The sequence below is a fragment of the Lycium barbarum genome, chromosome 10, assembly GCF_019175385.1.
Source record: "Lycium barbarum isolate Lr01 chromosome 10, ASM1917538v2, whole genome shotgun sequence".
Lineage (NCBI taxonomy): Eukaryota > Viridiplantae > Streptophyta > Magnoliopsida > Solanales > Solanaceae > Lycium > Lycium barbarum.
The window spans coordinates 96,854,339-96,877,034 of record NC_083346.1 but is presented as its reverse complement, the minus strand read 5'-3'; positions in this window follow the sequence as shown (position 1 = coordinate 96,877,034).

The following is a 22,696-nucleotide window of genomic DNA, read 5'->3' as shown; positions in this document are numbered from 1 at the left end:
CTAACCTCGTTAATTCAAGGGAGGGCCTCAACCACCAAAACACCGTGGACCAGCAGAACGCCGCCCAACCGGCTACCGACCCTTTAAATACACACAATTCGATTACTTTGTCCTGGACTCAGGGCTGGAAAGAACCGGCTACCCCGAATGATAATGTTGACTTACGTTTAATCTTTGAAATGTTGCAGGAACAGAGAGCGGCGATTTCTGAGAATGCTCTAAACTTTGGCGAAACGGGTAGACTCAACCGAGAAGAGGGTGGAAACATACAACTCTCAGGTAGACCAAATCCCGGGGGCTTCGCCTTTACTGAAAGGGCCGGATTCGAAGAGGTACATCCAAAGGCCTTTTCCTCGAGTGCAGCTCCAAAACTAATCCCGAAGAGGTTCAAGATGCCGGACATCCAGAAATATGACGGCACAACGGACCTACACGAACATGTGACCTCATACACATACGCTATAAAAGGCAATGATATGGAGGAGGAAGAAATTGAATCGGTATTGTTGAAAAAGTTCGGGGAAACTTTGTCAAAAGGGGCATTAACATGGTACGACCATCAGCCCGAGCAATCGATCACTTCATTCGAAATGCTCGCCGATGCCTTCATAAAAGCTCACGTCGGTGCCAAGAAGGTGCAAGCCCGTAAGACAGATATTTTCCGTATAACTCAGAGAGACGATGAATCTGCGTGAATTTGTCAACCGATTCCCAAGGGAACGAATGGAGCTCCCCCCGGTTGCAGAAGAATGGGCTGCACAAGCTTTCATAAAGGGGATCAATGTTCAGAGCTCAACGGCTTCATTCAAATTAAAGGAAAGCTTGCTCGAGTACGAGGCTGTGACATGGGCTGATGTCCATAACCGATACGAGTCGAAGATTCGGGTGGAGGATGATCAATTCGAACTTCCCCCGGGGCTGATAAATGTGAACAAAAGTTTCGAGAGACCAAGGAAAGGTTACGAAATGAGGGCCGAGTCGTCGAGGGCCATACTCCCATTCGGAGAAGCCGAGCTTTAGGTCAGAGAAATCAAGGGTTAGCCCAAGACATTTCTCCGATCAGGGTAGTAAACGGGTCGAGCGCCCGTCGAACAGTCGGGGTCTCTCATTCAGAAGCGATGCTGGAAGCTCTGCCGGCAACAAGGATTTACCAAAGATATCGGAGTACAACTTCAACGTCAGCACCTCGGGCCTCGTCTCGGCCATTGGCCATGTCCCGGATGTAAGATGGCCAAGACCTCTAAGGTCGGATCCGGGCCAACGGGACCCGAGCATGGTGTGTGAATACCATGGGACCAATGGTCACAGAACCGAGGATTGTCGCCAGCTAAGAGAGGAGGTAGCCCGGTTACTGAAGAATGGTCATCTTCGAGAATTGCTGAGTGAACGAGCCAAAAATCACTACAAGGAAAGGGAAGCTCATCGAAGGGTCGAGCCAGTAGAACCCCAGCATGTAATCAACATGATAGTTGGGGGCACCGATGCCCCTCGAGGGCCGGTGATGAAACGGCCCAAGGTTTCTGTTGTTCACGAAAAGCGTAGCCGAGATTATTTATCCGAGGTTTCCATCTCTTTCAGCAACGAAGATGCAGAAGGCATCATGCAACCGCACAATGATGCATTGGTAATTTCTATTCTTATCTTTAAAACTCAAATTAAACGTATTTTGATTAACCCAGGTAGCTCGGCCAACATTATCCGGAGGAGAGTGGTCGAACAGCTAGGGCTACTCGATCAGATCGTACCGGTAGCCCGGGTACTCAGCTGGTTCAACATGGCGAGCGAAACCACAAAGGGGGAGATATCGTTGCCGGTCAACATCAATGGCATTATCCAGCAAACGGTGTTCTATGTGATCGAAAGGGACATGAAGTATAACGTATTACTGGGCAGACCCTGGATACATAGCATGAGGGCCGTGCCATCGACATTGCATCAGTTGCTGAAATTCCCGACACCGGAGGGGATAACAACCATCCGAGGCGAACAACCCGCTGCAAGGGAAATGTTCGCGGTCGAGGAAACGACACCTCAGCCCGAAAAATCAGATCAAAGGGAGAAGGACTCAACCGGCGAAACAGACACCAAATAGCAATCACAACATACAGGGTTGGACCCGGGGTCCGAAGAGGATGACTTCGGTGTGCCCAGATCATTCGTCATGCTGAATGACTCGGACGCAACCAAGTCAACAGTAGAGGAGCTGGAGCAGATCATCTTGTTCGAGTATCTACCAGACAGAAAGGTATACTTGGGCACGGGGTTAACCCCGGAGCTCAAGAACAAGTTAATTGAATTTCTTCGAGCTAACGTAGATTGCTTCGCAAACACTCCATAGGGCTTATTATTAACAATCCTAGACCTAGCTCGAGCATGGGTTAGCGGAGTATTAAATAACGACCGGACGGGTCGTTACAGTCCCCTTTCCTAACAAGGTTTTGGGTTTAAAAAATTCACGTAAAAGTTCAACTCACTTTATTGCCGGACTAAGACACACCTGGGATTTGTCCCGAGTAGAGTCGCTGCTGTTTTAGTCCTAATAAAATGAGTTTAGTACCTATGGATTTTATTATATGTATATATAGAAAATATGGATTATATCTCTGATTTTATACGTATATAGAAAGGAAAAATGCGAGTTTTATTACTGAAGTCCAATTTTATCGTTGAAGCCCATAATATGTCAAAGTATTCCAGCCCAGATCTGTCTTCCCTCAAAACTGGCCCAACAGGTTCTCTTTTGCTTTTTCGGTCCAAAGACAAGTTCTGTGCTTCCAGGCCCAAAGTAGTCTTATTTTTTCTCAAAATTTTATCAAGTCCAGATTCCAGTTTTCAGTTCTTGAATTTTTTCAAATCAGCCCAAGTCCAAAAATTGTTCTTTGGTTATTACAAAAAAGATGCCAATTTCTGAAGTTAACTTGTCCAAATTCAGTTCAATTTTAAAAGAAATATTGAGCAACTTATTGTTTTCCTTTAACACGGGTCCAACGTCCAAAGACTGTTACTAATCATTTTGAAAAGTCTTTTTGCATTATCCAATTTCAAATTTAATCAGAATCTCATTTTTATTCATATACTTAGCCGTAGTCTTAACCCATTCTAAAACATAAAAATCAGGATTAAGTTCCAATTTCAACATAGTTATTGTCTGAGTTTTAAAACGATTTGGCAACCTCGTAGAATACTAAATATTTCCTAAGTTCTACATTCAGAGGGTTCAAATAATCATCAAGTGTTTCACAAATACATTTTTTTGACGTATAAAGAATCAAATAAGAAGGGAGTTAGGCTGGTAGGCCTACCTAAGCCCACCAGTTACTATTTTCACCCATAGTTGGGCCTTCACCATTTTCTCCCATGGTTGGGCCTTCAATATATTGGCTTCCCTTACTTTTTATCACACGGACTCGATGAAATAAGATAGTTATTGGCCCAATAGGTTTATGGAGGAATACGGCCCAAATGGCCCGAGTGGGAATCACATAAGCACGGAAAAGGATAAGGATTAGTAACTAATCTAAGTACTTAAATATCATATAAGTTCATAATTAAACGAGATAAAATATGCAAACCAAGCAAACACATAAAAAAATGGTATAAAACAAACAAGCCTTAGCCTAATAATTCAAAAAGAATTTGAGGCCCAAATAAGTTATTACAGCGGAAATAAACGGACTGGCTGAGTGTGTATCAGATTTAACACATAGCTGAGGCCCAACAGGTATGAAGAATGAAACAGGCCCATAAGTCAACAAAACCCAACAGCAGCCTATACTAATTAGAGTGATATACTTCATATATACTCAGTATACCATCTCATATACACTAGGTGTATATAGAGTTGAATATATTCTGTATATCTAAGTATATCCCCTTTGTATACCACCAAGAACTAATCATACAAAAGCAAACAATCAAAGAAATATGGTAAGACCCTAAATGTTTGAAGTTTCACTTAGATACAGTTAAGTAAAATCAAGGAAGGGATAATATACAAGACAAATTCCCAAGGTATACATGATATATACAGATTTCTAGTTGTTTTTAATCACTTGGAGGGTGCCATAGGACATGGATTCCTATGAGGGAACCCCATCAACCTAGGATAGAAGATTTAGACTGAGTCAGCTAGAAACTCAAAGTCCTCTTCCCTTCTTCTTGGCTCCTAGGTAAGTCACACTCATATTCAACCATACCCTAAGTGCCAACCTCCCATTAACTTAGTCTTTTAACACTTGAAAACCATATACCAAGATCTAAGTTAAGTAGACATGTTCAGTTATACACAAAAAGACGAGATGAAAAGAAATTGTATCTATACCCTAAGCGCCAACCTCCCATTAACTTAGTCTTTTAACACTTGAAAACCATATACCAAGCTCTAAGTAAAGTAGTCATGTTCAGTTATACACAAAAAGATGAGATGAAAAGAAATTGTATCCACTCTAATTGACATCGGTAAATCAAATATATGCATAGGAAGTAATCATATGAACATGCATTTGTTATTTCTTTTCAGTATACTAACAATACATGACAATCCCATCATTCACATAAGTCCAGACAAACATTATACAGGGATATACACTCATTTAGTCTATACAGTATTGTTAAGTAGACAGGAAAAGGTTCCAGCTTAGTAAAAAGGGTCATACATCACACATTTAGCATGTTTTATCAATATAGGAATTTAAACACTGTTATAAGTTCACAGATCATTAGTACAAGTTCACAAATACCGAGACAAGATTCAAAATCCTTTAAACCATTTTAAAATCCAGTTTCTGAGACTTGTGACATTAAAACAACAACAAACCAAATGGCACAATTCTTAGGGTTTGAAACATAGTTATCAAGGGAGCATACAAAGGTCTTGGTCACTTATTAAATCAACTAGTATGTCACAGACCAAAATCATAGACCTCATAGTTTGAAAGCAAGGTCATAAAAGGGACATGCAAAGGTCCGGTTCATCTTTTAAATCAAGAAAATGTCATTTTGGTCTCAACAGACATAGTTTTTGGTCCAGTGAACATAGAGGTTCTATACTACTATCCATAACATATTTCTGAGAACAGCATGTGACTCAAACAACACATCATAGGGAAGACAAGCAAATATATCAAAAATATAGGTCACAAGTGACTCCGGCTTAAATTTAAGCTAATATATACATGCCTCAAATACCAATATAAGTCTACATGTCAGTCTACATCAGAGAAGAATAAACATACTAGTCATACTGTCACAACAAAGGAATTCATTAACATGCTCAGTATGTATTCAAATCAGAGTATGACAAATCTTAACATACATGAGTAGACCAACAGTCAACAAGATTACTAAAATACAAGGATCTTAACTACACCAATATGCTTGGCAGGCTTTTAAATCCAAAGTCAAGTTCAACACTTATCAGCAGCATAGCAGTGGATCATACAAACTTATATTTAGATAATAGGCAAAGATAAACATGATCTCAGTGTACAGAATTGAAATGTATAGATATTGCATCAGTTCTTATTAGACATTAACCAAAATTAGGACATGGAACAACAGTTTAACATCTTAAACTGTAATGACCCGCTTGGTCGTTATAGTCTTTTCGGCACTTCCGCCCCTTTCCCGAGCTTGGTTAGCTCACTTTTCACCCGAGGGAACCGTTGAAACGCTTCCTGAGGTGTTTATATTTGATTCGGGTGACTTTTCGTGAAATTTGAGCTTAAAGCGAAAAATAGTTGACTCAAAGTTGACTTTTAAGAAAGCGGACCTTTTTGAAAAATATGTCAATTTCGAGAGGTCCAGATGGTCTTTTAGAACTTGTGTGTATATCTGGTTCGGTTCCCAAGGCACTCGGATGCATTTTGGGACCTAGGGTAGGAAGTTGGAATTGTGGTATCGGTGGTTGACTCGGTCAACAAGACCTCCGTTGAGAATTTTAAGGCCACGAGAACGTCCGTATCGTGTTTTTGTGTGTGTCTGTGTATATGGTTTGTGAGCAGATGGCCTCGAGAATTAGTCAAAAATTTGAGTTGAAGTTTAAAACTTGGGAAAATGTCTGGTTTATGGTGCCAGCTTTGGCGGCACCAGCACCGCAGCAACGGTACCGCTGAAGTGGTCACCCTGCCGCTGAAGCGGTCTATGCCTTTTGGTATGACCGTTGTAGCGGTCATGCCAACGGCAGCGGTCATGCCAACACCGGTCATGCCAACCGCTGGAGCTGTAATATGGTCGCGGAAGCGGGTGACGGGCAGTTAGTTCATTAAATGAAGTGTTAAATGCCTTAAGTCTCTCATTTATTTCCATTCCGAAAATTGAGCTCTTAGAAACAATTCTAGAGGATTCTTGGAGAAGATTCTTAGTGGTAAGTCCTTCTAATCCCCTTACTATTTCATAATCCCTAATCATCTTAAAATCCTTTCCATCCTAGTAGTTCATTAAGTAATGGAAGATTAAAAGTGGGTTTGATGGATATTCTATACAGGCTTCTAAATGATGAAATTGATTGGGTTTATGCTAGATCATGATGTATCTAAAGTTGTTAATCATATACCTTCCATTATTAGTGTTGAATTCTCGAAATTCAGAGTTAGGGTTTATACCCAAAATTGGGGGTTTTGCTTGGATGTCAAAATTGGGTGAATCCTTGAGTTAATTTAGCAATTAGTTGTTGGGTTTTGATCACCTAGTGGTTAATTGGATAATTTACCCCCGAATTTCCCGTTTTGACCTTGTGGGCCTCGTTTCCCTAAATTCTAGGGTTGGTTTTTGACCCAATTTGAATGATAGCAATATAGGTATCGATCTTCATGATTTCTAATCTAGATTTCGAATATGCCTAGACTTTCTTGATCTTGAGGCTCAGCGGAAGGGCAAGGCTAAGGAGTGATTATTGGTGTATTGTTGTTTGGCCATCCAGGTAGGTTATGGCTTTCCCTTGGTGAGACTTCATGTAGCGAAGCATATATTTAGATGATATTGTTTGAAAAATCATGTAAATCTTCGGGTATGAAGATGGGTTGGATATTGTCATAGGTTAGGCCCTGTTGTGTTATTAGGGCTAGCCACCCCGTTGTGTTGTGACTTGATTTGTTCTAGTGTTGTTGGCTTGATGCCGCGTGGTGATAGTATATAACGGAGACTATTGATATATCTGTTCATGATATTATGGTACCTCACTTTTTGACGTTGATACGAGGATAGTCTTCTATATGACTTATGTAGTCTTCCATGATATGGTTGGTATACCCATGCTCGGTACTTGTGATATTGATCTGATTATGGATGTTGATTCATATATTGCACGCATTCTCATCTCTCATGATATATCGTTGATACATTGTTGATATTTGATGAAATACTGTGATGAGCTGGGCTCAGTTTGCATGACAGTGATGTGAGAAGTCCGATATCCAATGGTTGTCCCGAAATCATGGATTGAGTGGAGTAATGTGAGAAGTCTGATATTCGATGGTTGTACCGGAATCGTGGATTGAGTGGAGTGATGTGAAAGTCCGATATCCAATGGTTGTCCCAGAATCGTGGATTGAGCGAGGTACATGGACTCCGCGGGTCCCCATGGGTTGTGCTACCGGGACGTCGATACTTCCGTCCGGAGTACATGTGTACACAACATTGCATTGCATTTGCATTCATACATTATTGCATTGCATTGCATTATGGCTTATATTGTGATGATCTGGTGATTTACTAGTGTTGTTGGGTTCGAATTGGATATATTGAGACTTGGCCCACTTGAGTTTAGATGCTTCCACCTAGGTGATGACGTGTACTTGGTTCTGATTGTGTTTGATTTATACTTGTTGATTTATCTGCCTATCTTGCTTTATTGTCTGAATGATGTTAGCTATACTTAGTCGGCTATGATACCTTCCAGTAATGTGGTTTTGTACTGACCTGCACTTGCTGCATTCTTTTATGAATGCAGAGTTTCAGGTTGGATCTGCTTCCTTCTTCCGTGGCTGATAGTCGCTATCAATACAGCTTAGAGTTTACAGGGTGAGCACGAAACGTTCGCTGCCTTGAAGACTCCTCTTATTTATGTCTTACTTTCCATTCCGAGACATATACAAATTTGATGTATTATTATATTTCCAGACTTGTATATTTCTTGTTAGATGCTCTTGTATGGATTAGACCAGACCCTGGGTGTATTTCCTTATTTTCGCACTTTTTCTATTTTATTATCGTCAGACTTACGTGATTTATTCTCTACCGCTTATTTGACTTATTTAACTACGTCTTTATTATCGTTGGTTGAGGATTCACTTACCAAGGTGGGAAAGGTAAGTGCCCGTACGACTTAGCCAAATTGGATCGTGACAAGTTGGTATCAGAGCCCTAGGTTACCCGATCTATACTACAAGAGCGTGTCTAGTAGAGTCTCATGGATCGGTATGATGAGCTCCGTACTTATCTTCGAGAGGCTATAGGACATTTAGAAAATCTCACTTTCTTTCATTCTCTCGTGCGACTTTATTCAAATTGGTATCTAGACGATTGCTATCGGTATATGAACTTTCTTATCTTAATCACCCACGGAGAGTGGACACTCGTCCTTAAATTCTTATGCGAATGATTGATCTATGACGTGTGGTGGGTTGGTGTGAGAAGTGTTATTCTGATTCGGGAAAGTGATCAAGTTCAGTCTCTAGTAATTGTTATATCCCGTATTTTGTACATTCGGATAATTCGAGATAATTGCGGGAAGTTAAGGGCAAGGCTATATTTTTGACCTTGTTTAGCACACAAGTTGTTCATGAAAGTTTTGAAGTGGAAATATTAAGAAAGGCTAAGGGTAAAAAGGAAAATTCACAAGATGATTCGTAGAAATATGGAGGAAGGCTAAGGGAAAATTTGGAATTAGGAAAAATTATTTTTCATGAATTCAAAAACAAAAAAAAAGGAAGAAAAGTCTTGAATTTCCAAGTGGGCCTTCCAAGTTGGATGGGCCAAAGCCCACATGGAAATTTAATAAATAGCCCAAAGGATGAGAATTAGAACACATTCTTCATTCTCCACCCTTAGGAATTTTCAAGAAAGTTGGAGAAAAAGCACAAGGGCCATTTCGGCCATGGCATACCAAATAAAGCCTTGGAGAAATCTTGATCAAAAAAATATTTTCTTCTAGCTTTCCTACTAATTAGAAGGTCCTCTCTAACATGGAGAAATTGTTGGAGCAAGAAAAACATTCGTGTGCAAGTTGTGGATTCTAGCCGAGAAGAAATTGAGTGAAAAAGGTATGTATCCAATCTTCTTTTACTTGTGTTAGGAATGATTTATGCATGTTGTGGTATGTGGAAATGGATGGAATTCATGAAATATGTATGTGTATGGTGTGGACGAATAGGGTGTGTTGTGTAGAAAGAATGAAATGGTTTTATCTAGTAGTTTGATTGTTGTGATATGGATTCCATGATGTAAAATGGATGAAAACTATGGAAGTTGTGTGTTGGGGGTGGTCACCGAATATAGGCTACCTTGTATGGCAAGAATGAATTAATTTTATGTAGTATTTTGGGTTGTCGTCGTCGTGGATTCTATGATGTTAATGAAAGTCCAATGATTCAAGTTGGAGTCGTAATTGTTATGGACTGTTTTTGGAGGCCAATGTGATTGAACTTAGCTTTTATATTTATGTGAATAGTGTCGTTAATATGAAAAAAAAATGTTGGTGTAGCTCATGAATATGGAAGAAACGAAATGTGTTGTAATTGTTCTTGTTGAATTTGGAAGAATTCGGGTAGTGTATGTGTTGGTTAGGCCGTTTGAAATGTTGTGCGGGTTGTTGAAGTGTTCTTGAATATTGTTGAATGGTTTCGGAATTGTATTTGAATATGTGAACAATTATGAATTGGAAATAAAGAAAATTGTTGTTGAATTATATAAAAGGAGCTACTAATGTTGGAGTGTATTTTGGAGTAATTGTTGAAGTTGGAGATATGATTGTTGGTATTATTGTTGTTGTATTTTTGGCCGAGTTAGATTCTCGGGGATGGTGTATTTACAGGGGAGATGCTGCCGAAATTTCGGCAGATTATAAATGAATTCATTTGAAAGAATAAGACAAGTTTCGATTTAAGATTTCATTCTTAAAGGCTTATAATCAATGTTTGGTATTTGTGACCAATTGTAGATTTTGGGGCATTCGGGGCTTGAAATTGGAGAAGCGTAAGAAGCGGAAAAGGTATGTAAAGCCTAACCTTTCTTTCTTTTGGCATGTCCTAGACATAATAGGTTATGATACAAGCCTTGGGGGAAACTCTATTCCTAGAAATCTGAGCCTAATTCTGACCCCTAATCGTTCAATGTAATTGAATTAGGTACTTTATATTTTGATAGAAAAATAGTTTAAACATCCGTAACTTTCACAAACGGAACCGGATTGCCTTGAAACTTTCATAAGTGACTTCACATGGCCTACTGTTCGTAACTTATGTACGCCACCTCAACTTGACCCGAGGTGGGCCCACGATTCCCAAGACCCTTTGTGTTGCTCCATTTGACTTATTTCTGTACGATAGTTAAGGGAAACTTTTGGTTAACGTCCCTAGCTTCTGTGGACGGTCTCGAATTGTCTGAAGATGGTCGTAGAGGTTTTATATTGAATGATGTCCGTAATGATACTTGAAAGGCATTTAGTTTCTCACTACTTTGCATATGCATACGGTTGTTAACCTTTTTTTCTTATGCTAACTCGGATTTACTTGAAACGTGTTTGTGGTTTATTAATGATTTCAAGAAAGTTTGTTTTGCATTAAAGGAAACATAAAGACAATTTCCAAAACCACTCCGACGGGGGTGTGAGATTTTATTATTTAAACTTTCCAAAACCACTCCGACGGGGGTGTGAGATTTTAATATAAAGACTTTCCAAAACCACTCCGAAGGGGGTGCGATGGCCTCAGCCTATGCATGAGTGTGCTATGGCCTCCGTTTATGTCTGAGCGAGCTATGGCCTCAACTGATCACTGATTGTGCTATGGCCTCAGCTTACGCCTGAGTGTGCTATGGCCTCAGCTTATGTCTGAGTGAGCTATTTTTTTTAAAATCACTCTGAAAGGGGTGCGAGGTTTTACTACTTCATTTCATTTACTACTTATGTTTACTTTATCATTATTGTTATGCCCGAAGGGGCCATTATCATTATTATTATGCCCGAAGGGGCCATGATTATCATTATGCCGGAAGCGGTATGCCCGAAGGGGCCATCTTCATTATTATGCCGGAAGCGGCCGTCCGAAGGGACTATTATGTTACTATGCCGGAAGCGGCTGCCCGAAGGGGCTATTATTGATATTGTGCCGGAAGCGGCACGTGTGTTGTCTTGCAATATTTATTTAAAGGAAATGTGCTAGTGCGCATTACTTATTTTGAAAGGCTGGTTGGATTGCATTGTTTACTTAAAGACTGTTTTGAGACTTGTGTACACATTTATGTTCTTCCAGCGAAGGCTACAGGTGTTGGGTATGGTTGTGACTCCTTTATTTCGTTTTAGGCTACTTACAGTTTGGTTTCTAAACTTGTTCACTGTCGCATTTTCCTGGATTATGACTTGTTACCGCTTTACATATTCAGTACATACTCCGTACTGACCCCCTTTCTTCGGGGGCTGCGTTTCATGCCACGCAGGTACACCCAGATGAGTAGAAGACATTGCTAGAAGATGTTCCAGCTGAATTGGCGAGCTCCATCTCAGTTCGGAGTGTTGCCGAGTCATAGTATTTATGTCATGGTACTTGTATATGTTAGAGACTTTGCAGACAGCGTCCCGTGGATAGGGTGTCGAAGAGTGTAAATCATGTATATGTGTTAAAAGAGTATGCATTTTCATATAATTTCAGTTGGTAAGAAGTACATAATTGATGAAAAGTTTTCATAATTTGATTAAAACAGTGATTTCTATTTTTTAATTTTTTCATGTTTTTAATTTTTTTTTGAAATGACAGATTTTAATAAGAGCGAATGTCTTAGGGTTCGCTCGACTCTGAAGAGAGTCGGGTGCCCATCATGCCCTACCAAGGTTGGGGTGTGACAAAGTGGTATCAGAGCAGGTCGTCCTAGGGGTTGTCTGCAAAGTCGTGTCTAGTAGAGTCTTGTTTATCGGTGTGTTGTGCACCATATCTATAAACAGGAGGCTACGAGACATTAATAGGGTGTCATTCTTTCTTTCATATCTAAGATCGTGTGATAGAGCCCAGTCGTAGGAAATGAAGTCCCTGGTACTAACTTTTGATTTCAGCTAAAAGGCGACATCGACAGAAGAAAGCGACCAACGACATCAACAGTTACACAGTACAGTGGTAAGTAACGGTGCGGGAGAGGCATGTTGGATAAGGTAAGGATATTGACGTATGATTGAGATGTAAAGTTTGGGGATGAAAGTGAAAGTGAATATTGAAGATTGAAAAGGGTAAAATAGTAATTGTAAAGAGAAAGGCGTGTTACCAAAATGTCTCGAAATCTGTAAGACTTTGACTTGCTCCAGATTATGTAATAAAGGTCATACAAGAAAGTGGACGCGATTATATCAACATTAAGGCACCGGATTCCATCGAAGTTTCGAGGTTAAGCGTGCTAAGATGGGAGCAATTTTGGGATGGGTGACCCCCTGGGAAGTACACCAAAATTCCATAAATATGGATATAAGAGGAAAATATAGGAAGGACATGTGGGAGTACGAAAGACAAGAATAATGAGTTGGCACAGTTGATTAGAAAACCCATGACACGGAATGAGGATTCATGTGAAGACCGAGGAGTTCGATTACAAAGAAAACAGGGTGAAAGATAAGGAATGGACATGAAGGAAAGGACAACTATAAGAGAGACCCTCCCAAAGTGTTATAACACCCCCATAAGGCCAGTTGAACATTCGAGGACGAATGTTCTAAAGGGGGGGAGGATGTTATATCCCGTATTTTATACATTCGGATAATTCGAGATAATTGCGGGAAGTTAAGGGCAAGGCTATATTTTTGAACTTGTTTAGCACACAAGTTGTTCATGAAAGTTTTGAAGTGGAAATATTAAGAAAGGCTAAGGGTAAAAAGGAAAATTCGCAAGATGATTCGTAGAAATATGGAGGAAGGCTAAGGGCAAATTTGGAATTAGGAAAAATTATTTTTCATGAATTCAAAAACAAAAAAAAGGAAGAAAAGTCTTGAATTTCCAAGTGGGCCTTCCAAGTTGGATGGGCCAAAGCCCACATGGAAATTTAATAAATAGACCAAAGGATGAGAATTAGAACACATTCTTCATTCTCCACCCTTAGGAATTTTCAAGAAAGTTGGAGAAAAAGCACAAGGGCCATTTCGGCCATGGCATACCAAATAAAGCCTTGGAGAAATCTTGATCAAAAAAATATTTTCTTCTAGCTTTCCTACTAATTAGAAGGTCCTCTCTAACATGGAGAAATTGTTGGAGCAAGAAAAACATTCGTGTGCAAGTTGTGGATTCTAGCCGAGAAGAAATTGAGTGAAAAAGGTATGTATCCAATCTTCTTTTACTTGTGTTAGGAATTATTTATGCATGTTGTGGTATGTGGAAATGGATGGAATTCATGAAATATGTATGTGTATGGTGTGGCCGAATAGGGTGTGTTGTGTAGAAAGAATGAAATGGTTTTATCTAGTAGTTTGATTGTTGTGATACGGATTCCATGATGTAAAATGGATGAAAACTATGGAAGTTGTGTGTTGGGGGTGGTGGCCGAATATAGGCTACCTTGTATGGCAAGAATGAATTAATTCTATTTAGTATTTTGGGTTGTCGTCGTCGTGGATTCTATGATGTTAATGAAAGTCCAATGATTCAAGTTGGAGTCGTAATTGTTATGGACTGTTTTTGGAGGCCAATGTGATTGAACTTAGCTTTTATATTTATGTGAATAGTGTCGTTAATATGAAAAAAAAATGTTGGTGTAGCTCATGAATATGGAAGAAAGGAAATGTGTTGTAATTGTTCTTGTTGAATTTGGAAGAATTCGGGTAGTGTATGTGTTGGTTAGGCCGTTTGAAATGTTGTGCGGGTTGTTGAAGTGTTCTTGAATATTGTTGAATGGTTTCGGAATTGTATTTGAATATGTGAACAATTATGAATTGGAAATAAAGAAAATTGTTGTTGAATTATATAAAAGGAGCTACTAATGTTGGAGTGTATTTTGGAGTAATTGTTGAAGTTGGAGATATGATTGTTGGTATTATTGTTGTTGTATTTTTGGCCGAGTTAGATTCTCGGGGATGGTGTATTTACAGGGGAGATGCTGCCGAAATTTCGGCAGATTATAAATGAATTCATTTGAAAGAATAAGACAAGTGTCGATTTAAGATTTCATTCTTAAAGGCTTATAATCAATGTTTGGTATTTGTGACCAATTGTAGATTTTGGGGCATTCAGGGCTTGAAATTGGAGAAGCGTAAGAAGCGGAAAAGGTATGTAAAGCCTAACCTTTCTTTCTTTTGGCATGTCCTAGACATAATAGGTTATGATACAAGCCTTGGGGGTAACTCTATTCCTAGAAATCTGAGCCTAATTCTGACCCCTAATCGTTCAATGTAATTGAATTAGGTACTTTATATTTTGATAGAAAAATAGTTTAAACATCCGTAACTTTCAAAAACGGAACCTGATTGCCTTGAAACTTTCATAAGTGACTTCACATGGCCTACTGTTCGTAACTTATGTACGCCACCTCAACTTGACCCGAGGTGGGCCCACGATTCCCGAGACCCTTTGTGTTGCTCCATTTGACTTATTTCTGTACGATAGCTAAGGGAAACTTTTGGTTAACGTCCCTAGCTTCTGTGGACGGTCTCGAATTGTCTGAAGATGGTCGTAGAGGTTTTATATTGAATGATGTCCGTAATGATACTTGAAAGGCATTTAGTTTCTCACTACTTTGCATATGCATACGGTTGTTAACCTTTTTTTCTTATGCTAACTCGGATTTACTTGAAACGTGTTTGTGGTTTATTAATGATTTCAAGAAAGTTTGTTTTGCATTAAAGGAAACATAAAGACAATTTCCAAAACCACTCCGACGGGGGTGTGAGATTTTATTATTTAAACTTTCCAAAACCACTCCGACGGGGGTGTGAGATTTTAATATAAAGACTTTCCAAAACCACTCCGAAGGGGGTGCGATGGCCTCATCCTATGCATGAGTGTGCTATGGCCTCCGTTTATGTCTGAGCGAGCTATGGCCTCAACTGATCACTGATTGTGCTATGGCCTCAGCTTACGCCTGAGTGTGCTATGGCCTCAGCTTATGTCTGAGTGAGCTAATTTTTTTAAAATCACTCTGAAAGGGGTGCGAGGTTTTACTACTTCATTTCATTTACTACTTATGTTTACTTTATCATTATTGTTATGCCCGAAGGGGCCATTATCATTATTATTATGCCCGAAGGGGCCATGATTATCATTATGCCGGAAGCGGTATGCCCGAAGGGGCCATCTTCATTATTATGCCGGAAGCGGCCGTCCGAAGGGACTATTATGTTACTATGCCGGAAGCGGCTGCCCGAAGGGGCTATTATTGATATTGTGCCGGAAGCGGCACGTGTGTTGTCTTGCAATATTTATTTAAAGGAAATGTGCTAGTGCACATTACTTATTTTGAAAGGCTGGTTGGATTGTATTGTTTACTTAAAGACTGTTTTGAGACTTGTGTACACATTTATGTTCTTCCAGCGAAGGCTACAGGTGTTGGGTATGGTTGTGACTCCTTTCTTTCGTTTTAGGCTACTTACAGTTTGGTTTCTAAACTTGTTCACTGTCGTATTTTCCTGGATTATGACTTGTTACCGCTTTACATATTCAGTACATACTCCGTACTGACCCCCTTTCTTCGGGGGCTGCGTTTCATGCCACGCAGGTACACCCAGATGAGTAGAAGACATTGCTAGAAGATGTTCCAGCTGAATTGGCGAGCTCCATCTCAGTTCGGAGTGTTGCCGAGTTATAGTATTTATGTCATGGTACTTGTATATGTTAGAGACTTTGCAGACAGCGGCCCGTGGATAGGGTGTCGAGGAGTGTAAATCATGTATATGTGTTAAAAGAGTATGCATTTTCATATAATTTCAGTTGGTAAGAAGTACATAATTGATGAAAAGTTTTCATAATTTGATTAAAACAGTGATTTCTATTTTTTAATTTTTTCATGTTTTTAATTTTTTTTTGAAATGACAGATTTTAATAAGAGCGAATGTCTTAGGGTTCGCTCGACTCTGAAGAGAGTCGGGTGCCCATCATGCCCTACCAAGGTTGGGGTGTGACAGTAATGGCCTGAGGTTTCTATTGTATGGAGTCGCGATTAGACTCGGTTGTTGTGTGGAGTCACGATTAGACTCGTTTATTGTGTGGTTCGTGAGAAATGGGAAGATAGCTAAGAGGGTTACAGGGTCTCCATGTTTCAGAGTTGGGTTGCTCAGAAGTGACAAAGTGCAATTATGGCTTAATAATAGTGGGTTGCTTGATGATATGATCGGTTTGACTTCAGCTTCGTCAGGGCTTTATGATGGTGTACGTGACACTGGTGAACCAATGACGGGTCGACAATTCAACAATGGTAGAGTATTAGACTTCGGTGTGTGAGAACAAGTGTAAGTTCGGTAATGACCATAGAATGTGGGCAAATGTATTGTGATCACAAGTAATAAAGAAAAAAAGTTGACAATAAGGACATGAAGGAAGCTTCTGTGCAAATGTGTTGCGAAGTAAGACTTCTCAGAATATCTTAAACATGAGTACTTTTCGTGATAATAGGAAAGGAAAAATTGGTATCTGACATGGTTTTCAATATAACGTTGCAATTAATGCTAGGGCGAATTTCGTGTTCGGTAGTGAAAGGTAAAGGGGGTTCGGCCTGACAGAATGGTACTAATGGAGGTCGTTGTCTGAGTTAGGCACGGGTTGGTAACGGTCATACTTACAGTTTCACGTGATATATCGGAGATATGGTACCAAAAGTCAGTCTCGATATAAGCTAGTTAATGTTAAATATTAGTAAGTGAATGTTATGGTCTCATCGTTGGTCGGTAAATTTGACTGGGTTGTAAGCTTCTGAGGAGCTAGTAATCGACTGATAGAAATGACTTCAATTATGGGCGTATGCGATGAGTTAATGACTTGGAAAGTTACTGGTTGCTATACTTCGATTAGAGGAGAAGTATTGATATTGTTTGTGGTTTGTTCGGCTTAGAGGGATGATTGGTTTAGAGGATCGAGTGGATTTGAGTGTTGTTGGTTGATAGTGATAGAGTTATTTGAGATGGAATACGGGAACTGAAGGGTTACAATAAGGCATCTTGCTGTCGAGTTCAGAAGGTTGAGGTTCGTAAGACTTGAGGTGAGGTAACATGAGTTGTGTTGGACTGCGGGGGCATTATATGATGACGTACAGTAAAAGAGTAACCGATGAGGTTGATTGGGATCTGCGAGATTGAGGGCAGCAAGAAAATCGTGGAAACAAGAGTTATGATGTGAGAGCTTAGTTGTGATTGTATCGTGCAGAGTGGGCTTGAGAGTTTATGGATGAATTGGTATATTCGGTTATGTCAAAGACTAATAGAGATCAGTGGTGGACTAAGGTTGGAAACCTTGTATTCGTTGTGTAAAATTGTCTAGATCTCGCTACTAGCAATGTTAGAAGAGGGATGGGCGTGCGAGTAGTTAGGGGTGTTCAGACTCGATAATTGAGGTAAGAGGTGATTCTTCGAGGACTAGTAATGTTAAGGATTTGAGTCCAGGATGACATTTCAAAATTTGAGTAGGGCAATTCAGGCAAGGACGCTTCAGAAAGATACACGAGGATATTAGTTAGACTGTTGTATGATATGATGGATTTAGAGAGTCTTAAATTTGGAGTTGTAAGTGCTATAAAAACTCTAATATGTAGAGTGTGTGGTATGATCCTACTCCCGGATTGATTCGGCTAGCTTGCAGAACTTATGATTATGCGGTATTTGATTGAGTGGATTTGAGGATTGACTACGATATTGATGATCGTGAATTGATTAGAAATTGGAAAATTGACAAGTCGAGGAAAGTTTATTATGAATCAATAAGAAAAGGTACATTTTGGGGATTTCTTCGGTCAGTATTGATTGTGGTGTCATTTTCTTGCATACTCCAGTTGAGATGTGATTGTTGAATGAGCTTAAGAAGGAAATCTAATGGAATGGACTATGTGATATGACGGAGCTCCGTGAGGTGCGTGATCAGCGACTAGTGAGAAGCAGATTTCAGTGAACCGATATGTTGAGGTTATAAGAAGTAGCTTGGTGGGACACCGTCGGATAAGTTTTGTAACATTCTACAGTGGATGAGTTAGCATGCCTTAAGAGAGAAGATTGTGGAATCCCTATCATATGAGGACTAGAGTTATATTTTTGAGGTGAGACCCTACTCGTGGTTATATTTTATTTTGCAAGTAGTATTAACTGGACAATTTGGGTATGCGTTTTTGGTTATTAAAGACTTAGGGGTGACTGCGTGAGATTTAAAGAGGCAGTGTAAGACTAGATACTTTCGGAGAAATTACAAGCATATCGAGGTGATACTATGAGAGGTTCGATGGTTATATAATTACTATATGAGGCTTCAGGTTTCGCGTCGTAAGGTATAGCTCTTCGATACTACGTTGCTAACTTAGATAGGACTCAACTTGTGGAGTCGGAAGTGATAGACAGGATTTGTTATGCGTGGTATGACTGTGATTGGTTTCGAATTCGGAGTCGGTTCTAATGACTATTGGTAATATTCGAGAGTTGTACATTCATTCAGGGTTAGCCCGGTTCTAGTTAAGCTTAAAGGTATATGATTTCACCTCCAGGAAGATATCTAAGCACTCGAAGCGTTTTGGCTTAAATTTGGGTATAGCAGATTTACCGAGCTTTGTAAGGGTTTTCTAGTGGATTTGATGATACTTTCTGAGAATAGTTATTCTGGACAGAATAAGAGTAGGCAATGAGCCTAGTGCAGATTTTAGGAGGAACTATTGCGCGAAAGGTCTCTATAGTGATCAGTTGGTTGCTCAACAAGATATTCAGTGGTATGGATTCCTGTATTGTGATTTGAAGGTTCAAAAAGTTTGGAACTGGCCAAGTTGTCTGGGGTAAGATCAGTTTTGATAGAATTGCGTAGAGATCGCAGATGAATCAAGGATTCTTTCTGGCAAGAGTAAGTTATAAGTTTAGAATATTGGTATGTGTGTTCATATGTTTTTAGGAAATCTCGATGCAATTAACGGCTTTAGAAGATGTGGGAGAAGGAGTTAGTAGAATCAGAGTATTTATCGGTTCAGAATGGGCTATAGTTTGTGACCAAGTTCAAAGGATTACGTTGGTTGGGGAAGTAGTTGTGGGGCCTTTCGATTGCGTTCAGAGTTGCGGTTTTACCAATACGAGAATTCAAGTAAAACGATTCATTTATTCGAGGATAAGTTGTGAAGGAAATTTGAATGCGGAGACACGAGAACTGGAGCTTGAGCTAAGTTAGAAAGTTCTGACTGGTAGAGTAAACAATCACGTGTTAATGTTACACCCGACAAGGGTGTCTTGCGATTTAGGAAAGAGGGCAATTGAACCCAAGGTGTATTGGCCGTGGAGACTACTCGTTGTTGGACCCTTGTTCTATGAGTTAGTTTTTCACCAGATCTGTCGAATGTTCCTCCGGTTTTCCATGGTTCTGTGTTGGAGAAGTACCGTTTTGGTGATTTCTGTATCATTCATTGGGATTCAGTTTGTTTGCTGAGAATCTTTCTTGTAAGGAGAAGTCCAACATATGAAGCTGGTATCCCCAGTTGTTCGCCGATTCAGGTACTTCCCCGCTCTTTTCTCTTCTTCGCTCGAGGACGAGCGATGGTTTAATTGGTATCTGATGTGATGACCCGCTTGGTCGTTATAGTTTGTCCGGCACTTCTGCCCCTTTCCTGAGCTTGGTTAGCTCACATTTGACCCGAGGGGACCGTTGACATACTTCCCGAGGTATTTATATTTGATTCGGGCGACTTTTTGTGAAATTTGGGCTTAAAGCGAAAAAGAGTTGATTCAAAGTTGACTTTTAGGTAAATGGACCTTTTTCAAAAATGCGTCGATTCCGAGAGGTCCGGATGGTCTTTTAGAACTTGTGTGCATATCTGGTTCGATTCCCAATGATCTTGGATGCATTTTAGGACTTGGGTTTGGGAAGTTGGAATTGTGGTATCGTGGGTTGACTCTGTCAACGGGACCTCCGTTGGGAATTTTGAGGCCACGAGCAGGTCCGGATCATGTTTGTGTGTGTGTGTGTGTGTGTGTGTATGTGGTTTGTGTGCAGATGGCCTCAGGAATTATTCGGAAATTCGAGTTGAAGTGTGAAACTTGGGAAGCGGGAGCGGCACCGCTGAAGCGGTCACCGTGCCGCTGAACCGGTCTGTGCCTTTTGGCATGACCGCTATAGCTATCATACCAACCGCTAGGGCGGCACCACTGGAGTGGTAATATGGTCGCGGAAGCGGGTGATGAGTAGTTAGTTCATTAAATGAAGTGTTAAATGCCTTAAGTCCCTCATTTATTTCCATTCCGAAAATTGAGCTCTTGGGAGCAATTCTAGAGGATTCTTGGAGAAGATTCTTGGTGGTAAGTCCTTCTAATCCCCTTACAATTTCATAATCCCTAATCATCTTAAAATCCTTTCCATCCTAGTAGTTCATTAAGTAATGGAAGATTAAAAGTGGGTTTGATGGATATTCTATACAGGGTTCTAAATGATGAAATTGATTGGGTTTATGCTAGATTATGATGTATCTAAGGTTGTTAATCATATACCTTCCATTATTAGTGTTGAATTCTTGAATTTAAGAGTTAAGGTTTATACCTAAAATTGAGGGTTTTGCTTAGATGTCGAAATTTGGTGAATCCTTGAGTTAATTTAGCAATTAGTTGTTGGGTTTTGATCACCTAGTGTTTAATTGGATAATTTACCCCTGAATTTCCCTTTTTGACCTTGTGGGCCTCATTTCCCCAAATTCTAGGGTTGGCTTTTTGACCCAATTTGAATGATAGCAATATAGGTATCGATCTTCATGATTTCTATTCTAGATTTCGAATATGCCTAGACTTTCTTGATCTTGAGGCTCAACAGAAGGGCAAGGCTAAGGAGTGATTATTGGTGTATTGTTGTTCGGCCATCCAGGTAGGTTATGGCTTACCCTTGGTGAGACTTCGCGTAGCGAAGCATGTATTTAGATGATATTGTTTGAAAAAGCATGTAAATCTTCGGGTATGAAGTTGGGTTGGATATTGTCTTAGGTTGGGCCCTATTGTGTGATTGGGGCTAGCCACCCCGTTGTGTTGTGACTTTATTTGTTCTTGTGTTGTTGTCTTTGTTACGCCTCAAAATTTTCGTACGTCGAGCTGTGAATAGACTAATGCAAGCTTAAGGGGAACATGGAGTCCATATGGCCTTAGGGAGAGTACTTGATAGCTTTAAAGAGTATACAACAAGATTTTGAAGTTATATGACTCGGAGAAACTAAGTCCGTCAAAGGAAGTGAACTATAAGTTGTGTTCGGGAAGATTTCATAACAACCGAGCTAATGTTGACTTAGTGACGCCTAGAGGAGAAGTTATAAGGCTCCTTAGATGATTAATGAAGTATTATACAAGTGTCAAGAAGGTTCCACAAAGATTGGAAGTCAAACGAAACAACGGGATCAACTTCGTAAAATGTTAGTTATACGGCCACTTATATGGTCCGTATAAGGGACCGTATAACCTGGCCAGAGAGGGGTCTTTCACTGGAGGTATTATATGGTCACTTATACGGACCGTATAAGGGTCCGTATAATCCTCGTCGGGCAATCTTTTAATTTTATAAAAAGAGGACCTCAAATTCATTTCTCATCTTCTCCAAATCATATAAACACATATCCAAGGAAAAATCAAAGATCAAACACGAAGGATCAAGAGAACCAAGTGTGTGGATGCTCACTAGGGTTGATACAAGTCAAGAACTTCTTTAGCATTGAAGTTGGGGTTCTTCTCAAGTGGAGTTTCTTCATCCAAAGATCATTCCTACATAATCAAATGAGAGTTTTACACTTATTTCATGTTATTAAAGGTATTGAGTGGTTGAAAGACTTGGATTAGAGATGAATATAGAATATGAGCTCAAATATGAAAATAATGGTATTTTGAGTAGTAAATTAATTGGAGTCATGATTCTTAGTATGAGATGAGTATAATATCGTTATGAATGATGCTAGTGACGTTGAGGAAGTATTATGTGAAGAACGAATATGGTGTTGTATTGTACTCATAGTTATGGATGGTTTGAAGGTGAATTGGAGAAGTGAACAATATTTAACTTGAGAAATCTATTGTTTACGATATTATGAGTGTCGCTATTGCTATTTGGGAGTTGTTTATTATATGGAGAAAGTTGTCGAAACAAAGGAAATGCTGCCCAATTTTCGTTAGCTCTTAGTCGCCTTAGCTTAGCTTTAAGCATGTTCTAATGATCTAATGTAGTACGAATTCTATTGAATGTAGAGTTGTGAGCTTGGAAGGAGAACGCTTATTCGTTAAGGAGATGCAAAGGTATGTAAGGCTAGTCCCCTTCTTTCAAAGGCATGATTCCTATGTTACGATTTCTTTTCTATTTTTCCATGACCTTCTTACATCCCCAAA